A 20,387-nucleotide genomic window follows, 5' to 3' on the forward strand; every position below is an offset into this window, starting at 1 on the left:
GCTAAAGGCAAATTTCTGCACATCTATCCTACATCTGTCTTTCCTCAATCTGAATTTATGCCCTCTCAGGTGATTATTCTGAGCAAGAGGAAGAATCCCATCAGCATTGATGCATTCTCAAACCATTCAAGGCTTTGTACACCTCTATCAGATCACCTTGCTGGTGCCTAGTCTCCAGACACTGTAATTTGCAAAACGTAAGCCTTTCTTCGTAAGAGCACCCCTTTGTTCCATTCACTAATCTTGTTGCCCTTCTCTGTACTCGTTCCAGCATCTCTACATCCTTCTTGAAATGAGGCCTCCAGACCTGTATACAGTACTCTAGGTGCGGTCTGACCATTGCCTTATACAAGGGAATAATCACCTCCTTATCCCTGCTAGAAAAATTCCTGTATATCACTGACAAGACACCATGAGCTACTCTTGCAGCCCATCTGCACTACTCAGAGAACTTCATATCTGCCTGCACAATTACCCCCAGGTCCTTTTCATTCTCTACCACTGTCAGTGTGGTACCACACAGAGTTGATACATTGCTCTGGGTTAGCTGTTTCCTATATGTAGTACTTTACATTTGTCAATGTTAAACTTCATTTGCCATCTCTCAACCCATCTGCCCAACCTTTCCAGATCTTGTTGCAGCAGCACAGCATCAGTAGTGTACTTAACAACCCTGCCAACCTTTGTATTGTCTGCAAACTTGGACATTAAGCTTGATATACCATCATCAATATCATTTATAAATACAGAAAACAATAATGGACCCAACACTGAACCCTGAGAGACTCCACTAATAACATTAATCCATGATGAGCAGTGTCCATTGATTACCACTCTCTGTCTTCTCCCCCTCAACCATCCCTTTATCCATAGTAGCAATTTGCCTCCAATGCCACACTGCTCCAATTTGTGCAGCAGTCCTCCATGTGCAACAGTATCAAGAGCCTTTCTAAGATCCAAATATATATCAATGTTATTCCGTGCATCCAGTTCTTTAATGACTATCATAGTATCCAACCAAATTGGTCAGGCAAGACTTTCCCTTAACAAAACCATGCTGTGTCCGAGCTATAACTGAAGTCTTGTCTAGATGATCCTGCAGTACTTCTTAAACCAGTGCCTCCATTAATTTTCCTGGAACAGAAGTTAAACTCACAGGTCTATAATTACTTGTGTCAGCCTTTGATCCTCCTTTGTTAATTGGGGTCACATTTGCACATCTCTAGTCTATGGGTACCTCCCAAGTCCAAAGAAGCTCCCATAATTATGCCTAAGGGTGTGCTTACTTCATTTGCTGCCTCCTTTAATATAACTGGATAGATCCCATCCAACCCAGGTGCCTTTTTTCATGTTTATCTTGAATAATTTCTCCTCCACTTTCCTCTCAGTTATTACAAAATAATCTAGCTCACTGCCAGAGTTGACTTCAGCTCTGGCATTCCCCTTCCTGAATAACTCCTCTTGTGAATGTAGATACAAAATACTCATTTAGTTTGTTAGCCACCTGAGCAGGATCCTCAACTGTTGAACCATCAATATCTAGTAGACCAATCTGATTCATCCCTTTTCTTCAAGAGTTTGCATAGGTAAAGAACTCTTTTCTGTTTTTCTTTGCATCCTTTGCCAAGGATTTCTCATAATCTGTCTTTGCTGCCTAATCTCCTTTGTGACTTGGTTACAGACCAGCTTATATCTATCATAGGCTTCCATGGCACCCATTAATTTATATGTATCCCATGCATTTTTCTTCTCTGCTATATGTCTCATTAGTTCATCTGACATCCATTTAGGCCTAAACCTTGAACAATATTTCTTAGTTGGTAGGTAAAACCTAGTAGCTTCCCATTTTGAATTTGCTGTTGGTAACATCATCAGTTGGTCCCACTGTATAGAATTTAAATACTGTCTCAGACCATTGTAGTCACCTTTACGAAAGCCAAAACTCTTCCCTTTACCCCTGATGGTAGTTACCTCTTTGAGTAAATCCCACTTCAGCACACTGTGATCACTGCCACCTAGTGGTTCCTTTATCTGCAGATTTTTGATGCATGAAGAGTCACTACTGATAATCAGCATCAAGAGTATTACTCCCTCTAGTTGCCTCCTGAACATGCTGATGTAGAAAACAATCATCCAATAAATCCACAAAAGCCTTGCTAGTGTGTGAGTGACCAAAACCACAAATTCCAGTCAATATCTGGGAAATTAAAATTCCCCATTTATAAGACTCTGATTTACTGGACCACTCACATTTCCCTGTACAGTTTCTTATTATACTCATCAGAGTCATTAGGCCTATAGCACACTCCTACTCTCAATTTTGATCTCCCAATGCTTATGTCACACCAAACTGACTCAACACTGCACTGTCCAGCGATGTCGACTGGCTTCACTTCCTTGGATTTTATGTGTTTCTTAACTAATAGCATAACCCCTCTTCCCTTCCTTCCTGTAGACGTTGTACTCTCCAAATTCCAGTTCTGCATTTCTTATATCTGTGTGACACCACGTCTCTGATATCCCAACAATATCTGCCTTTGGTGTTTTGAGGAATACCTCATATTCGTCAAATTTATTTACCAAACTTCTAGCACTGGTGTACACGCAAGTATACATGCACCTGTTCCTTTTCTTAGCTACTCTAACACAACCCATGTGTTTACTTATACCGCAATGACTCCCAGCAGTCTCTGAAATATCCTGCATCTTGTTTTCCAGGCTGCTGCTCATTCCAATAGAAGCAGTGCAAGAATCACTTTCACCTCTGCCAGTGGCTACTGTTAATCTATTAGTCCTTGTATACCCCCAAGCTAACAACTTTCCGACCCATCTAACACTGCCTCGATAGCATCAGCAAATATTCTTGTACCCTTTCTATTTAAGTGTATCCCATCCCTGTAGAAGCAGTCTCTCCTGTTAACAGAAGAGACTGCTTCTACAATAATTTGAATAAAAATAGTATTTTATTGTCCATATGGCAATACTTGTAACTAAATAAGTTAGTTAATGTATGCAGTGCATTACATTTCAGACTTCATGATTCACAAGAAAAAAAAAAAGCAATGACTTCTACGAGGGAATTTCTGTGCATCCGTTACATTGCCCATTCATTCCTCCCAACAGTGCACAGCAATAAACATAATATCCAGTGCTTCAGCTACATCACATGATATATGGATGGCCAGTGTGATATGTATGAAAAAAATAAAAAATAAATACTACTTTCCAGATTTCTGTTGGTCCAATTTTAATTAAATTTGGAAATGTTCGACAAATTGTTCTAATCTAAATCCATCAGCTGGGAGTCATGTTATCACATGCAGACGAACGGACAAAGAAATACTAATTGCCAGATTTCTACTGACCTAAGCTTAATGAAATTTGGGACAGCTCGACAAATCTTCCCAAAAGGCATCAATATTCATCCACTGGGAGTTGAGTTATTACATGTGGATTGGCAGACGGATGGACAAGGTGAAGACAATGATTGCCTTACGTGCTAAAGCCTAGTCAAGTATTTAAGATACAGTAATTATAAAATGTTACAGACTTCTCTATAAATTTAACTCAGCTCTATAGGTCTTCTGATTACTCTTCATATGAGAGGGGCACTGAAGGTTTGGCATGGAAGAGGGGCACGGAAAATCATTACGAAGCGCAGCTTCCTTGAATTATACTTTAGTAAAGTGTGGTATTTATTTTTATGATTGCCATTATACTGAATATAATATTGCCAAATGTGAAGGGATTTAAAAAAAAGTGAAGGACTTTTAAGAAAGACTAGAGTGGTAAAAAGAACATCAGCTTTTCAGATTAGTTGTCGTTGTTATTTGGTTTTTAGGAGCATTAGCAACTAAGGCCATATTGCTCCGGGAATACGCGGTGGTCATTCCCTGACTTTCCTCATCCTCTGTATTTGGTGGTGACAGGCTCGAACCCCGGTCTAATCAAGAAGCGTGTGCTACGCACTGCTGCTCCTTCCCACCTGGCTAGGGAGGCACCCAGATTAGCTGTCAGTTACCATATGGGTGCATATAAAAGATAGGGATCTATATATCTGGGACACTTGCATGCTGTGGAGAGTGAACAAAGGGGTGGTGAACTTAATATTTTCTAGGTTCCAGATAATTTAGAAGTCAACATGCGGTTTGAAATTTATTGTATTTGAAATGTATGATTTATACAGTCACTCTCTGACTTACGTAAGGTTATGTTCCATGGAACTCTACGTAAGTCGGAATCTCCCTAAATGCTTATGCAGCACTCGCGAATTTGATTGAATAAAAAAAAAAAAGAAATGTTTGAAAAACATGTAAATAGAAGTATTCAATTTTTTTATCTCGTGCACAGGAAAAATTACAAAAGTGTAGAAAATTACAAAAAAATTCAAAATTATAAAATTACAAAAAGAGAGAGGGAGACAGGCATAATAATGTCAGCAGGTTTTAACTTTTGAGCATCGTTGCAAGAATTAACTCCCCAGCTGATAAGCATACCACTGTGGAATTTAGGACTGTGGAGATTCAGAAGGGGTTTATCCCAACACATCACAAAATTTTTCTGCAACTGCAGAATCGGCACTGACAACTTTACCACATACTTTAATGTTTTGGAAACCAGCACAATGCTTGAACCTATTAAACCACTCATTGCTTCCCATCGTGCTGTACTTATCCTTAATATCTTCATAAATACTTCTTACTTTGGCTTGAACGACCACTGGACTCAGGGCACTCTTCTGAATCTGATTTTCCATCCATATTATTAATAGCTTTTCTATCTTCGATACAGCACGTTAACGCTGTTTTTGGTGATTACTGTTGATGTTAAGTGCATTGATCCTTTGACATGTTCTTTTATACGTGCACTGTCCCTTAAAATAGTATTCACTGCTGAAGCAGCGAGACCTAATCCCGCTGCAATAGATGACAAACTTTGTCCTGCTTCATACTTCTTAATTAATCATCTTCATTTATAAATCAATTTTGTTTTGTTTCCTAGCACTGCCAGCACTTGCACTTTACGTTTGGCCGCTTTCCCTTCATCATTGTAATACATAAATAGGAGTGAAGAGAAGTTTCTGAAAATTAGTTTTTTATATGATTGAAGATATCAGTGAAGGGGGAACTCATTTCACCATAATACTGTAACGTAAAAACCCACAGAATTCCAGTTATCAGGATTATCGCAAATGCAATAAGAACGAGTTTACTACCGCTTTATTTACTACCCGATTGCACTAACAGAAAAGCCCAATAAAGTGGAAAGTGCAAATTGTTTTATGGTCATGACTGCCAGAAACGTGCTTTTGAAAAATATCACAAAGGCATTCAAAATTGATTCTTATAATGTGAATATATGATAACGATGAAAATGTAGTGCAATTTCCATTATAAAATTTATCTTAGAAAGATAAATAGCTTAGTTATATAGCGAAAATTTCAACTTCCAAGGTCTTGGAACGAATTACCAAAAAAAAAAAAAAAACGTGCTATTGGGTTCACATTATGATATTTTCACAATATCTCCATTTATTCCTAAGGAATGCAAAATACGTTATCACAATTTTTTAAAGTTTGCACTGGCCAGCAAAAACTTATGTAAAGTCGAATTTCCATAAGTCGAGTATTATGTTAGCTGGGGAGTGACTGTATTTAGCTGTGGCTAATGCTTGCACGGTAAGAGTTCATTAGTCATATTTATTTGACTAAAATTTGGATGTTGTTATTTGGTTTTTAGGAGCATTAGCAACTAAGGCCATATTGCTGCGGGATATGCGGTGGTCATTCCCTGACCTTTCCGCATCTTCCGTATTTGGTGGTGACGGGCTCAAACCCCGGTCTAATCAAGAAGCTTGTGCTATGCACTGCTGCTGTTCCTTCCCACCTGGCTACGGAGGCGCCTGATGTCTGAGCTATGTGACGAAGGTTGGTGTGTACGTGCGAAGACAATTCGGTTCATTTGGTTTCCATGTAGATACAGTATTCGTGGGAGTAAATGAGCACATGTGATACCTGCTGCAGAAGCATCGAACAGAAATGTAGCCTGCATTTGGCTGGGAAGTGTTGTTGGCAGTTAATGAGCTTTAATATATTATTTAAGGTACAGAATAGTAAGATTGTGAAAGTGGGCACTTGCACAATTTCCCCCAGTGCCACTGACGACAGCAATAATGTGAACTAATGCAGCCATCAACCTAGTAATGTGCATGCTCAATGTAGAGAGCTTTCTTGAAGACAGTTATTTTTAGAATGTACATTTATTTAGAGTTTTCTGTAGTTTGCAAAGCTTTTTTTTCATTATTATTATATGTGAATTGTATGTTTTCATTATGGGCAAGAGAAACTATTTAGTATGCAACATGTGTGAAATGTGATTAGACAGATTTTCAATGGATCATTCAAGGTAATGTAAATCATAAAGCGACACAGTCAGAAAATAAAAGCAGTCATTAATTAAATGTAATCTGTATATATAAAATACTTAGGTATGCTGCCCAAATTTTTCAATTGCTAATTGTTGCCGGCACCTGTTCACGCATTTCACCTTGCATGACTACCATACAGGCCAATCTTTATTAATTTTTGTACTGGCGTTTTTTGACTGAAGAAAGGCAACCTATGCCTGAAAGCTATCGAAGTGTTTATTTTATCTGTGTTCAATTTTAATAAACCATTCTAAGTTTTAAGAAGTGTAAAAATGGCTGAAAAGTGTGTAATAACTTTGAGAAAATATAGAAGAAATGCTAATAAAACATCAGAGGAGAGATCTAACAGACTAAGAGACTGAAACAAGACTCTACGACTACGAAGATGGACAGAAAACATTGAAGAAAGAGAAGCAAGATTTGAAATGAGAAGACAGGCGAAATGCCATAGGACTAATCAAATAGAAGAACTGAATGCGAATAATCAACACACATGTAACATAATCTTCCACATGTAATTAATGTGGAAGAGCATGACATAGGAAATATGCGTTACAACTGTGAGTATTGCAATGCAAGATATTGGGGACATGAGTTAAACACATCGAATGAATACACTAAATGCTATCATAATGGAAAGGTTTCATTTGACCCACTGCCTGAGACACCTATTCTATTACAAGAGCTTCTTACAGGGGATACACGTGAAGCAAATAACTACAGAGAACATATACAAGAGTACAACTCAGCAATGGCGTTCGCATCAATGGGCGCAGAAATGAAATCACCGCCTGGAAATGGTCCATACTGTTTTAGAATACACGGCCAGATTTAAAACGAGGCAAATAAGCCAAGATTTGGACAACTTTATATTTTTGATTCTGCCAAAGCAACAACAAAATGGCTTGTAAAACAATAAAACCAAGGGTGTATGGCTGAAGTAATGGAACAATTGGACCAGATGCTGTAACAAATTAAGCCATTTGCTGAGTCATATAAACAAATGCATCAAATAACCCAGGCCAATCCAACAATGAATGTGCACATGGCATTTATTGAAGATCTGGACTTAGATAAGAGATGAGATAATGCACCCACATTCAAAAATGGAGGTCACTGCAATATTTGTTGGAGAAGACGGGGAACCACTTGCAAATAGAGACATATGCATATATCCCAAAGGTAACTGCTGTAGAATTATATCACCGCTAAACAAGAATGGTGAAGACTGAAGGATCTAGATTAAACTATTTACACCATAATCAGAAAGATGGCATATGTTACGCTGGTTACAACTAGTGCTACTTTCTTCTTCTTCGTTGTCCTCGCCTTCTTCCCACATTCATATGGGGGTCGGCATTCCCTTCCTTAATTCTTTTCCTCCATTCCTTTCTAACCAGAGCTTCCTCTCTCTTTCAAATCCTCTGCCACCTTGTCCTTCCATCTCAGCTAGGTCTCCCCCTCTTCCTCTTCCCTACATACTCCTCACTTCTTCGTTCCACATGACCAAGCCACCTCAACCTAGATTCCTGTATTTTTTTACTCAGAGGCCCCACTTTAACTGTACCTCTAATGTAGTCATTTCTTAACCAGTCCTTCCTCGTCACACCACACATCCATCTCAGCATCCTCATCTCCACCACTTCCATCTTCTTCTCCTGGGCCCTTGTAATCGCCCATGTCTCAGCACCATACATCAATGCGGGTCTAACCAGGGAAGGGAAGAGTGTATAACAGTTTTATACACTCTTCTCTTCATTCTACAATTAATTTTATCACACAGCACCCCACTCATCTTTCTCCAGTTCAGCCATCCACATTGCACTCTGTGCTGTATTTCTGCGCTCAATCCTCCATCCCTCTCAACGATCGATCCCAGATGGTAGCTTTTCCTCCTGCAGTTTTATAGAACTCTCAACTTTTCCATTCAATACCATATATTCTGTCTTTGTTCTACTTATCCTTCCAATGCTTTCCCCCATTCCTCCAATTTCTTCTCTGGCTTTCCTTGGGATGATCGCACAGTACAATATCATTCGCAAATAGCATACTCCATGGTGCTCTACTCTTCACTTCTCTCACCAACACATCCATTACCAGATCAAACAGATATGGGCTGAGAGCTGATCCCTGGTGCAGTCCAACTTCTACAGAGAACCCCTCAGTCATACCTACACTGCACCTAAACAATAGTGCTACTTTACTTTGCTAAAATGTCTTGAAGCAATCATAATCAGTTGTCCAAGAGAGAATCCAGTAGAAAAATGTTAGACAACCTAATGTTTAAAAGCATGCTGTACTGGTAAACAATACTGTGGCTATATTTTAATATAATATATTTATTTAATAAAATATATTTAATATATTTTAATATAATTGCACTGGTTAAAGAAGCACTGCAAGATCATCTAGACAAGACTTCAGTTATAGCTCAGACACAGCACGGTTTTGTTAAGGGGAAGTCTTGCCTGACCAATTTGATTGGATACTATGATGCAGTCACAAAAGAACTGGATGCAGGGAATAACTTTGATATTATATACTTGGACCTTAGAAAGGCTTTTGATACTGTTGCACATGGAAGACTGCTGCACAAATTGGAGCAGTGTGGTATTGGAGGCAAATTGCTGCTATAGATAAAGGGGTGGTTGAGGGGGAGAAGACAGAGAGTGGTAATCAATGGACACTGCTCATCGTGGACTAATGTTATTAGTGGAGTCCCTCAGGGTTCAGTATTGGGTCCATTATTGTTTTCTGTATTTATAAATGATAATGATGATGGTATATCAAGCTTAATATCCAAGTTTTCAGACGATACGAAGGTTGGCAGGGTTGTCAAGGACGCTACTGACACTATGCTACTGCAACAGGATCTGAAAAGGTTGAGCAGATGGGCTGAGAGGTGGCAAATGAAGTTTAACATTGACAAATGTAAAGTACTACATATGGGAAACAGCAACCCCAGAGCAACGTATCAACTCTGTGGTACTACACTGACAGTTTTAGAGAATGAAAGGGACCTGGGGGTGGTTGTGCAGGCAGATATGAAGTTTTCTTAGCAGTGCAGACGGGCTGCAAAAGTAGCTCATGGTGTATTGTCGATGATATATAGGAATTTTTCTAGCAGGGATAAGGAGGTGATTATTCCCTTGTATAAGGCAATGGTCAGACCGCACCTAGAGTACTGTATACAGGTCTGGAGGTCTCATTTCAAGAAGGATGTAGAGATGCTGGAACGAGTACAGAGAAGGGCAACAAGATTAGTGAATGGAACAAAGGGGTGCTCTTACGAAGAAAGGCTTACGTTTTGCAAATTACAGTGTCTGGAGACTAGGCACCAGCAAGGTGATCTAATAGAGGTGTATAAAGCCTTGAATGGTTTGAGCATGCTCAATGCTGATGGGATTCTTCCTCTTGCTCAGAATAATCACCTGAGAGGGCATAAATTCAAATTGAGGAAAGACAGATGTAGGATAGACGTGAGGAAATTTGCCTTTAGCCAGCGGGTGGTTGGTTGCTGGAATAGACTTCCATCCCTTGTCATGGAAGTTGATAGCCTAAATAAGTTTAAGGCTCAGCTGGACAGGTATTTCGAACGAACAGAGGGGTGAAGTGGAAATGGTTATTTTTTATTTATTTATTTTTTTTTTTTTTTGGCTGATGCTGCATAAGCTTGCTTTCTTGCATCAAATGCCTCTATTTTCTTTTTTTTCAAATTTAGTTTATAGTGCAGTGTAGACTTAAAAAAAGAACCTTGTTTTTCCAAAAAAATCTTTTGTTTTCCTCCTGATTTTTGTCTGTTTTAGCGAGAAATTCTTCTTTCCTCCTGCCTACAAATAAATAATTTCTAGTCAAAAGTTGGTAGCTATGTCCACGGCTACCTTGATTTACGATGATGAATCAGTCTTTTTTATTGGATTTGATCCCCATCTTCATCTCACTGTTGAGTTTCTCCATTTTTTGCAAAAACTGTTTTCAGCATCTTTTTTATTTTCCTAAAACTAGTAAAGTTATATTAAAAAGAATTTTTTTGAAAATTTTGTGAATTTATGCTGTTTCATCAATAAACTGATGTACACTGCACAAAACGTACATTATGCAAAAATATAAATGCTGAATAACAGCAGTGTTCTCTATAATGTGTCAGGGCCATGCAAATGGGAGGTGCATCGGATGCACTGCACCAGGGTCCCTAATTTAGGGAGCCATCAATCTCAACATAAATAAATGAGGTCCATCTTTTGCATCTAGACCTCCCAAGTACCTTTGCACGACCCTGTAATGCATTATCATTTCATAGTATTTGTGTGGCACTACGCTTATTGACAATGCTTTTCGGTAAGATGCCAAAGAAATGTGATGTAAAATTTCAGAAGTTATATTATAAGGTTTTCCATATATTCTAAAATCTGAAAAAGGCAAAACCTTTGCCTTATGCAGATATAATTTTTAAATTTAAAAGGTAGGAAAAGGAATGTAATTGAACACATTTGCAAAGAGATAAGCATAAGGACAGTGCAGTGCATAGAAAGAAATGCAAAAATAGATGTAGTATTTTTAGTGACGATATGATATGTGCTGAATGTTTATCTGCATATGCTGCCTTAGAATATAATCTTCCTCTGAGACGTGCTGATAATGTAGGCACAATGTTCAGATATATGTTTTCCAATAGTGAAATAGAGGGGAGAAAATGCTGTAGAAGAACAAAAACAACAGGAATTATCTTCTTATCTTATCCGTGACATTGTACAGATGTATGGAAGTACAATGTCACAGAAAAAAAAAGAAGAGTTAGTAATGGCTCTGAAAAATTGCCTAGTTTTGATTGCTGCAGATGGCAGTAATCAAAGTGATACAAAGATAAATCCCACTGTGGGAAAGTTCCGAAATAATAATAATTAAGTCTTATTTCGTTGGGAAAGAAGGTCTGATCTAGTACCAACGGAGTAATAGGAGCAAAAAATTTATTGGTAGAGTGAAGAACATTCTCAAGAGAGAGACGTCCACAGCAAACAAGAGACCAATAATCAGACACACTGAAGCAGAACCTCCTCACACCCAGCAAGAGAATACACTGATGCAAAGAGAGCTCCCAGAGTAAAATAAACAAACAAATCTTCAATGAAAACCAAAGCACTTTCTACAGGGGTATTGGACAAGACAGGAAAAATGGAAGCGAACCACACAAGCAGAAGGCAAATGAGGAGTTTTGGGGCAACATATGGAGCAGTGAAGTAAGACATAACACCCAAGCCCTCTCATAGAACTAGAACAGAAGAAAACCAAGGACATACAAGAAATGAGAGAATAAGAGATTCAGGAAAAAAGTACAGCAATTGATCAGGAAGTCCCACAACTGGTGAACCCCAGGAATAGATAACGTCTACAACTACTGGTACAAGAAGCTCACTTGCACACACACACACACACACACACAAGTACCTAGCAGAGCAGTACAACCAAACGATAAGTCAAACAGAGACAATCCCAGAATTATTTACTCAAGGAATCGCACAACTGTGGATGGGCTGAAGGCCAGGATACAAGAACCCAGCAAAATACAGGCCAATCACCTGTCAAATCACCAGTTAAAGGCCAATCACCAGTTAAAGCCATAAACACTTACGCAATCGCAGCAGTAACATACTATTTAGGGATCATAGATTAGACCAGGGGTCGTCAACCTTTTAATACCTACCGCCCACTTTTGCATCTTTGTTGATGGTAAAATTTCCTTACCGCCCACCAGTGCCGCAGTAATTTTTAGAGGGGAGGGTTTGTAAAAAATATGTACTTAAATTTATCTTTTTATTTATACCTTATATATACATAGATAATTTAAATTTAATGAATTTCTGCATCTCCATCGATACAGCACCTACTAGTGCAGGAGCTGCTTAAATTGAAGAAAAAGAAAGTTAAATGTAAAAACAATAAAGTTTATTGAAATTACCTTTAATTAATGAGATCCTTGAGGCTGATGCTACAAGACTAAATATTTGATATCTGGTTCGATTTTCGTAAGGAACAAACAAAGGTCTCCTCTTTCGGTGACATTCAGACTGTTTCTCAGTTTGGTGATAATATGATTAACAGCACTAAAGCCTGATTCTACAAGATATGAGGTAGGGAACGGTGTCAATTAATTAAATATCATTTTCCACATTTTGCCCAGCCAGAGTTTTTGGTATCCACCACTATCGAAATTATATTTGCTCTCTTCATCATATTTAAGTTCTAATAGTTCTTCTTGGCAAGTTATATCAACCTCAGCAAAATTTGCAGTAAAAGGATTTATCATCCAGTCATACACCTTCAAGTTAAAAATATCTTTAAATCGTTTTTCCATATCCAATTTAAGTTCTTTGAGGTGGCTAGTGAACCTTTCAATCTCCGCTGGAGTTACATCATCTTTTATAGTGACAATTCAGGAAACTGATGAAATTCTCTTCAAAAGATTATGACGGAGAAGATCAAGTTTTTTGATAAATAATGACACAATATTTTTGCAACTGATAAAGAGTTATATTGGCTCCTTGAAGCTGCAAATTAATTTCATTAAATCTCTTGAAAATGTCCGCCAAATAAAGGCATCATTCTTTACTGTTTTTAATTGTTGATAGGGACCAGCCTCATTATTACTTTCAAAAAACTGTATGACACTATCATATAATGCTACAAAATGAGACAAGCATATATATACCCTTTGAGAGCCATCGAACTTCTGTGTGTAAAAGTAACCTAATAAATTGCTCATTATTGTCCTGGCACAGCTATCGAAACATTCTATCATCTTTGGCATTAGATTTGATCTTATTTACAGCTCTAATTATTATACTTAATGATGAATGGAGACTTGTACTTAAATATTTTCCACAAAATGTTGTCTGTGCACCACACAATGAATACACAAAACATTTGGCACTTCTTCCTTCAAATAAGCAACAAATCCACGATAGCGACTTACCATTGATGGTGCTCCATCAGTAGTGCATGCAACAATATTGTTCAAGGATATATTATTTTTTGCAAAGTATGATTTCACAGCATTAAATATTGATAATCTTTTTGTATCTGTAATAAGATTTACAGTGAATAGCATTTCTTCTTGCAATGTATTGTTTTCATCAAGGTACTGTACATATGTTATCAATAGAGCATTATTATCTGCAAGGGTAGACTCGTCCAACTGTATGGAAAATGAAGAGTTTTGGAGAATACTATAAATTTATTTTCAACATTAACCACCATTTCGTCAATGCATCGTGTTACTGTGCTATCGCTAAGGGGCAATGTTTTTAAAACTTCAGGTATATCCTGATGCATTACTGTTGAGATAAATTCTTTGATAGAGAGTATCATCCAAGTATCTCCAATATTATGGCTTTTACCACTTTTTGCAATTAATTGTGATATACAATAAGCTGCAGTTAATCCATCTTCGTTCTTTGCATGTTTCTTAGACTTAAATGATGCAGTTATTGTTGAACGATTTTGAAATATTTTATGCATTTCTTGAAAATATTCAGTGGTCTTATTTTTATCTTTTAAATACTTTGTAACAAAATGTTCTCACAATCGACTTGGCTTCATTAGATAATGTCATTTGGCACAGTAAGCACATTGGAAGCTGTTTATTTGTAACAGATTCAATGAAACCCATCTTCAGATACTCTGGTAAATAGCCATGAGCATATTTCTTTTTTTTGAGACATAGGTTCACAATTTGTTACACAATTTATCATATTCATAATAACTGCACAATCATACACCAACCATTATTAAAATTATAAATAGTGTTATATTATATTAAAATAATGATGTAGATAAATTTTTGATAAAAGCGCTAAAACACTAGCTTTCAGATGCATCCGTCTCCTTTTTCAACAGTGAGGTTTATCTACAGCACATCCTTAAATATCAGCAAGGTCACGGGGTTCTCAGCACATGGTTCTACACATCTACAATTGGTTCTACAATCCGTTACAAACACAATTTATCAACTTGTTCCAAGCCGTGGACGCGTGCTTACTCTCACAAATCTAACCCTGTATTGCCCCCCACCATGAAAGAGGTACAGCTGAAGACTGAGTGATGGCCGGTGGTAAGTCCCGCCCTCGTTATGCGCACTAAACTCGTGCCTTTGGCTACTCAGCTCATTAGTTGCTCCCTTGTCCACGAGTATACTTTGAGAAGTGTCCGGTGAATTATTATCTATATTCAAAGTTTAGAGATGGAATTCAAAAGTAAATTGCAAAAGCATATTTTAAAAAGTCAAACTCGTGAAGTTGTTAGCAATGTATTCGATATATGGAGGAAGAACAAAATTTGTAACAATGGACAAAAACCCCCACCCCCCCACCATGAAAGCTTGAATCACCCGCTAGTGGGTGGTAGGAACCAGGTTGACAACCACTGGATTAGACTAACACCGAGCTGGAGGATATCATGAGAAAGACAAGGATGATGATGATGACCAAGAGCTGCCAACATCACCCAAAGTCAGCAGTGGAGACTGACAATAGTTCAGAAAGAAGGAGCCTGACCGATCTCATCAAGCAACAGGAGACAGCGATAGCTAACCTGAAGGATTGCTTTCAGAAACACACACCAGCACTGTTAACATGCCATAAGGAAGAGAGACAGGCAGGATATCCCACTTAACATAAGTGAGGAGTCCACTCCCACCCAGATGGAACAAACAAAGGTAGAAAAATGGGCAAAGAAGACACTCCATGAGAGACACTACAATGACCTCCATCAAGACCACATAGATAAAATGGCTTCCAGTGCATGGCTCACGAGCGGGATGCTCTTCCCTGAGACTGAAGGATTCATGCTCACCATCAAGACCAGGTAATCAATGCCAGGAACTATAGAAAATACCTCACAAAGAAGCCTGGAATATCAGATGACATGTTGATGATGTCATCTGGCCTGAGAAACAATCCAACACATCACGGCAGGATGCAAGGTGATCACCCAGACAGAGTACACTCATAGACATGACCAGGTAGCTAGGATAATACATCAGATGCTAGCAAGAAAATACAGTTGATCAAAGAACATGTACAGTATTACAAGTATGAACTCCAGGCTGTACTAGAGACTCCAAATGACAAGCTATACTGGGACCGGTCCATAATAATGAACAAGACAATCCCACACAACAGATTGGACATAACCCTTGTTCACAAGAAAGAAAAGGCTACCTATCTGATTGACGTAGCAGTGCCCAACACTGGCAACCTGCAGAAAACCCACAAAGAAAAGTTCAGGAAGTACATGGACCTAAGACAGGAGATCAAAGAGATGTGGTATATGTAACAAGCAACAACCATCCCAATATCGTGTCAACCACCAGTATGGTGCCGAAGATCCTACTTAATGGCCTAACAACAATATGGGCCTCAGAGAACACATACAAGGAACTCCAGAAAGTTGCAATCCTGAACACCTGTTGGTTCGTCAAATAGTTCCTCAATCAACAGTAACACCAGACATAACGACCATCCTGTGCGCTTGGTTCCAGTACCTGTCACAGGATGAAATAATATATAATAAAAACATCAAATCGAAAGCAGCTTGCTCTTAGTGCCAGAAAGGTGACTCTACAGTGTACACTCCTGAATAACCTGAAAGCATGTAGAATTCCTTCAAAAAAACTGCCTGGAACTTTGCATTGATAATGCATTGATGAGCCTGCTACAGTAGGCCTAAAAACTACAGTAGAAGATATTAAAAGAGGGATTGAAAACTTGATCGTAACAGGCTGTGTTGTCATCTTACTAATTTATGTGATGAAAAGGGTGTTGCATTCCTGTGAAAGTAGATTAATATTTGGTGGATATTTACTACCATCTAGAAAGCAGTGCTAAAAGGAAAGACAGATTTAAACACTTTAAATTGATGCCTGCCACTGCAGTAAAAAAAAGATTGAGGTGTGAGTGTGTGTCATTTCAAATCCAGCCGATCATCCAAAAGTTTTGAAAAAATACAGATTGATAAATTCAAGAAAAAAAATTGAAACACAAACTTCCTGTGAACGCAATCGTAAACAGGCCAAGCAAGACGATAACCCTAGGTGTGTTTTTCTCACTCGTGCAGAAAGTCTGTTCAAGTTACTCTTGTCTGGTTTGAATAAAGCTATATGCTTTATTTAATCTGATGTCAATAGTTGAAAATTCGAACATAGTTCTTCAATCCAACAAATCTGACATCCATTTACTTAGGTCATTACTGCTAAGTATATTGAAGAATATGGAGGTATGTTGAACAATGTGAAAATTTATTATTCCAGCAGTTATTAAAACTTTCACTTCCTATTTGGAAGTAAATTACCATAGCATACTAAACCAGGAGGATGATTCTGATTTGATCATTGCATTTCTTCTGTCGAGGTGAGTCTAAAACTAGAGAAGAATCTGTGTTTTCGTTAAGTGAGAAAGTACTTTATTGTTACTTGCAACTGTATAGAGCAGAAGCTCCCATTTAAAAATTATGTTCTTATAAATGTCAAGGTAACAAAAATTTCATTAATTGGCAGTGCATCATTTTAAAATTTGAAACTTTTAGGAAGTTGACAGCACTTGGTTTTGTGAAAAATAAAGCAATAGATGCTTGCAGTATTAGTTCTGTCACCCTTGGTGTGAGAGCCTAACAAACATTATTATGAAAGAAGAAAGAAATGATGTACAGTTGGGAAAATTGACAAGAGCAGAAAGAAGCATGAAATATAACAAATTATCTCAAGTGATTATTGGCATTTTAATAATTCCTCATAGAAATGCTGAGTAATTAGATAACATTCAACCAGTGAAAAAAAAAAAAGCTAAATTCAGATCTCTTTCTGGTGAAACTTGGAAAAATGCTCGTGACAGCCACCAAGTCTGAACAGGAGCTCCATTATTATAAAAAATTCTCAACATTTCTGAAGCGGTGCAAATTTTGCAACAGTATCTTTTGCAAAGCAGTCATAATCAGTTGATATCTAACAAATAATTCAAGCCAAAATGCACAGAGAGAGAAATCCTAAGCAAGCTAAGGTTTGGACAGATTTTTTTTTTTTAGTTGTTGGCACATTGGCTTCTGTGGCCATGTTGCACCTCCCAAGGTTTTTACATTTTCTACTCTGACTCAAGCCTGAGGCGGGATTCGAACCTGCAACCTTTAGGTTGCCAGGCAGGCACTTTACCCACTCGGCTAGCCCGGTTGGCATTTGTTTCGACAGATACCACATATAGTAGACTCAATTTTCTGGGATAGATGGTAAAAAAAAATCCCAGATAATCGATTTCCTGGTTAATCCAAAAATACAAAAATCCCCGACACACGTAAGAGACAGATTCCAGGACTTCTTACGTAAGTCGACTTTTATGTAACTTGGGAATGACTAATAACATATTGCTACTGTTGTTGTTTTTGGTTTTTAGGAGCATTAGTAACTAAGGCCATATTGCTCCGATATTGCTACTATATTACACTGGTGTGCAAAATTTAAGGACCAGTCAGGTTTCCACTTCTCATAGGAGTGGCTTGGATATGGGAAAAACATACCAAAGGAATCTCATGAGGTACAGAAATGAAATTTCCGTACCTCAACACAACAACGGAAACAAAATGGTACAGAGGGACTTTATTCAAAAATGGCAACATAGCACTCACTGTCATGATACAGATGCATCACTGCCAAAGATGGAACAAAGGAAAGAGGTGGTCCTCAGTAGGAGATATGGCCACCCCTAATGTCGATGCAGGCTTTGCACTACCTGTCCATACTTAGAACAATGTTGTTGATAAGTTCTTGCGGTAACATTGTCCGTTTCTCTGTTAGCAGCATCTTCAGCTGGTGAACATTTTCTGGTGAGTGTGGACTTGCCGCTAGGCGTCTCCCCAGAGCATCCCATACATGTTCGATGGGATTTAGATAGGAGAATGGGCAGGTCAAACCATGTGAACAATGTCCTTACTTTCCAAAAGCATATCAACAGCTGCAGTGCGATGGGGTGTGCCGTTATCGTCCGTAAACATGAACTCAGGGCCAATGGCACCACAAAACAGACACACATGGGGAAGGATTACCTCAGTACAGTAGCGTGCACCAGTTACAGTACCATCTTCCACTATCTGGAATTGTGTGTCGCCTATCCAAAATAACACCTCCCCAGACAAGAACATCCCTTTCAGTGACGTTTGCGGGGTGATACTGTGTGACAACCTCTCGCCAGATTAACTGACATCCAGAATCACTGCTGAGACTGAATCTACTCTCATCAGTAAAGAGTACCTTAAGTAACGATTTTGTGGTTGTAACCTTTAGAAATATCTGAATTCGGCGCGATACTTGTTAATGTTTGACCATTTTCATACATCCTTATTATTTTCATTTTCTAATCCAAATCGATCACTTTCCTTTTGTTGGTAGATTTACTAGTACCACTGTCACTTATTCTCTTAGTTGGCACCATGATAACGATCAAAATGAAATTTTCTGTAAAGAACTATATAGGATTAAGGCAAAAACTCACTATTATCACTCCACACAAGCTCACATTTTACTAAAGCACATTTCTGGAGGTCACTACCATAAAAACAATTTGCACTTTCCGGTTTATTGGTCTTTTCTGTTAGCACAATCTATTATAAACGGGTAGTAAACTTGATCTTATTGCATTTGCGATAATACCAATAGCTGGAATTCTGGGGTTTTTATGTTATTATGGTGAAGTGTCCCCTTCACTGAAACCTTCATTCATATAAAAAATATATAAATAAATATTAAGAATCTTCTCTTCTTTCCTATTTTTTTGCTTTTAACTCGGTATCTCACTTGTGTATGCAATTTTACGATCCTTAAAAAAAAAAAGTGAAAAAAAATTTATGTAAATCCGAAATTGTGTAAGTCGGGGACTTACTGTATCAAAAAATGTTCAGCAACCTATGTAAAAAGTACAGTGACAGATAAAACTTACCACGCACTACTCGAACACCTAATACGATGCTTCCCTTTATTTTTTACAATGTCATATATGGCCACCAACATTATAATGGTTCTTTAAAAAATTTAATGGATGCACCGTTTTCAAACTTTTGAATAATTTCAAGTTTTTGTTTAACTGAAAGAGCAACTCTTGTGTTTATCCATCATTTTCGTGATTTCTAAACAAAAAAAATATTTACTATAAAAAAAATTTGACATCCCTGACATAAATAACAAAACAAAATTTGTCTTTTTGCGGTGCAACTGAACACAAGAATCAATGCGACACACTAAAAGAAACTAAACATTTCTTCTCTCTCTCTCTCTTTTTTTTTTTTAGCAGCAGGTGTGAAGACAGCTGGGATTGCAAGATAATAGGTACATTATCTCCCAATGATTACATATATCTCCGCTTCTTGTCGTTTATTTACGACTTGCAAAACATCTGTTTATACCTATTCTAGTTATTACTTGCATTTTATGATTTCTGGTTGACTTTTTTTAATTTGAAGTCCTGAACTGTCCCGGTTAATCCAATCCCAGTAAATTGAGAGTCTGCTGTACTTGCAAACAGTTCTATGGCTGTATTTTAATATGAAATGTGTATTTTGTCAGTGAAATCTGATTTCTAATGCAGTGTGAACTTAACAGAAACCTGCTTTTCCGAAAAATCACTTTTTCACTCTTGTTTTTTTTTTTAATTTCCTATTTTCCTGATCTTTGGCATTTTGAAAGTCAAAAGTTGGCATCGGCATTGACTAAATTCTGTTCTGTTATCTTAATATTTTCTATTTAACCCCGGTAAAGCAGAGGTATAGCACTAGTGTACAATACCAGAGACCCTGGGAGGAAATTGCTACAAGTTCCAATAATTTTTTTTTTTTTTTTTTTTTTGATTTGGTAGTTGTTGGCGCATCGGCTTCTGTGGCCATATTGCACCTCCCAAGGTTTTTGCAGTACTTTGATCCAAGCCCGAGG

At 37.8% G+C, this 20,387-nt stretch overlaps 1 protein-coding gene across 1 annotated transcript in view; it reads right to left on the bottom strand.

Moving 5' to 3' along the window:
• LOC150087046 (uncharacterized) overlaps positions 1–20,387 on the bottom strand; it is a 221,252-nt gene that overhangs the window by 101,212 nt on the left and 99,653 nt on the right. The gene's annotated exons all lie outside the window — the stretch shown is intronic.

This window comes from Mastigoproctus giganteus, chromosome 4, assembly GCF_048544385.1.
Source record: "Mastigoproctus giganteus isolate SK-2022 chromosome 4, ASM4854438v1, whole genome shotgun sequence".
Classification (NCBI taxonomy): Eukaryota; Metazoa; Arthropoda; class Arachnida; order Uropygi; family Thelyphonidae; genus Mastigoproctus; species Mastigoproctus giganteus.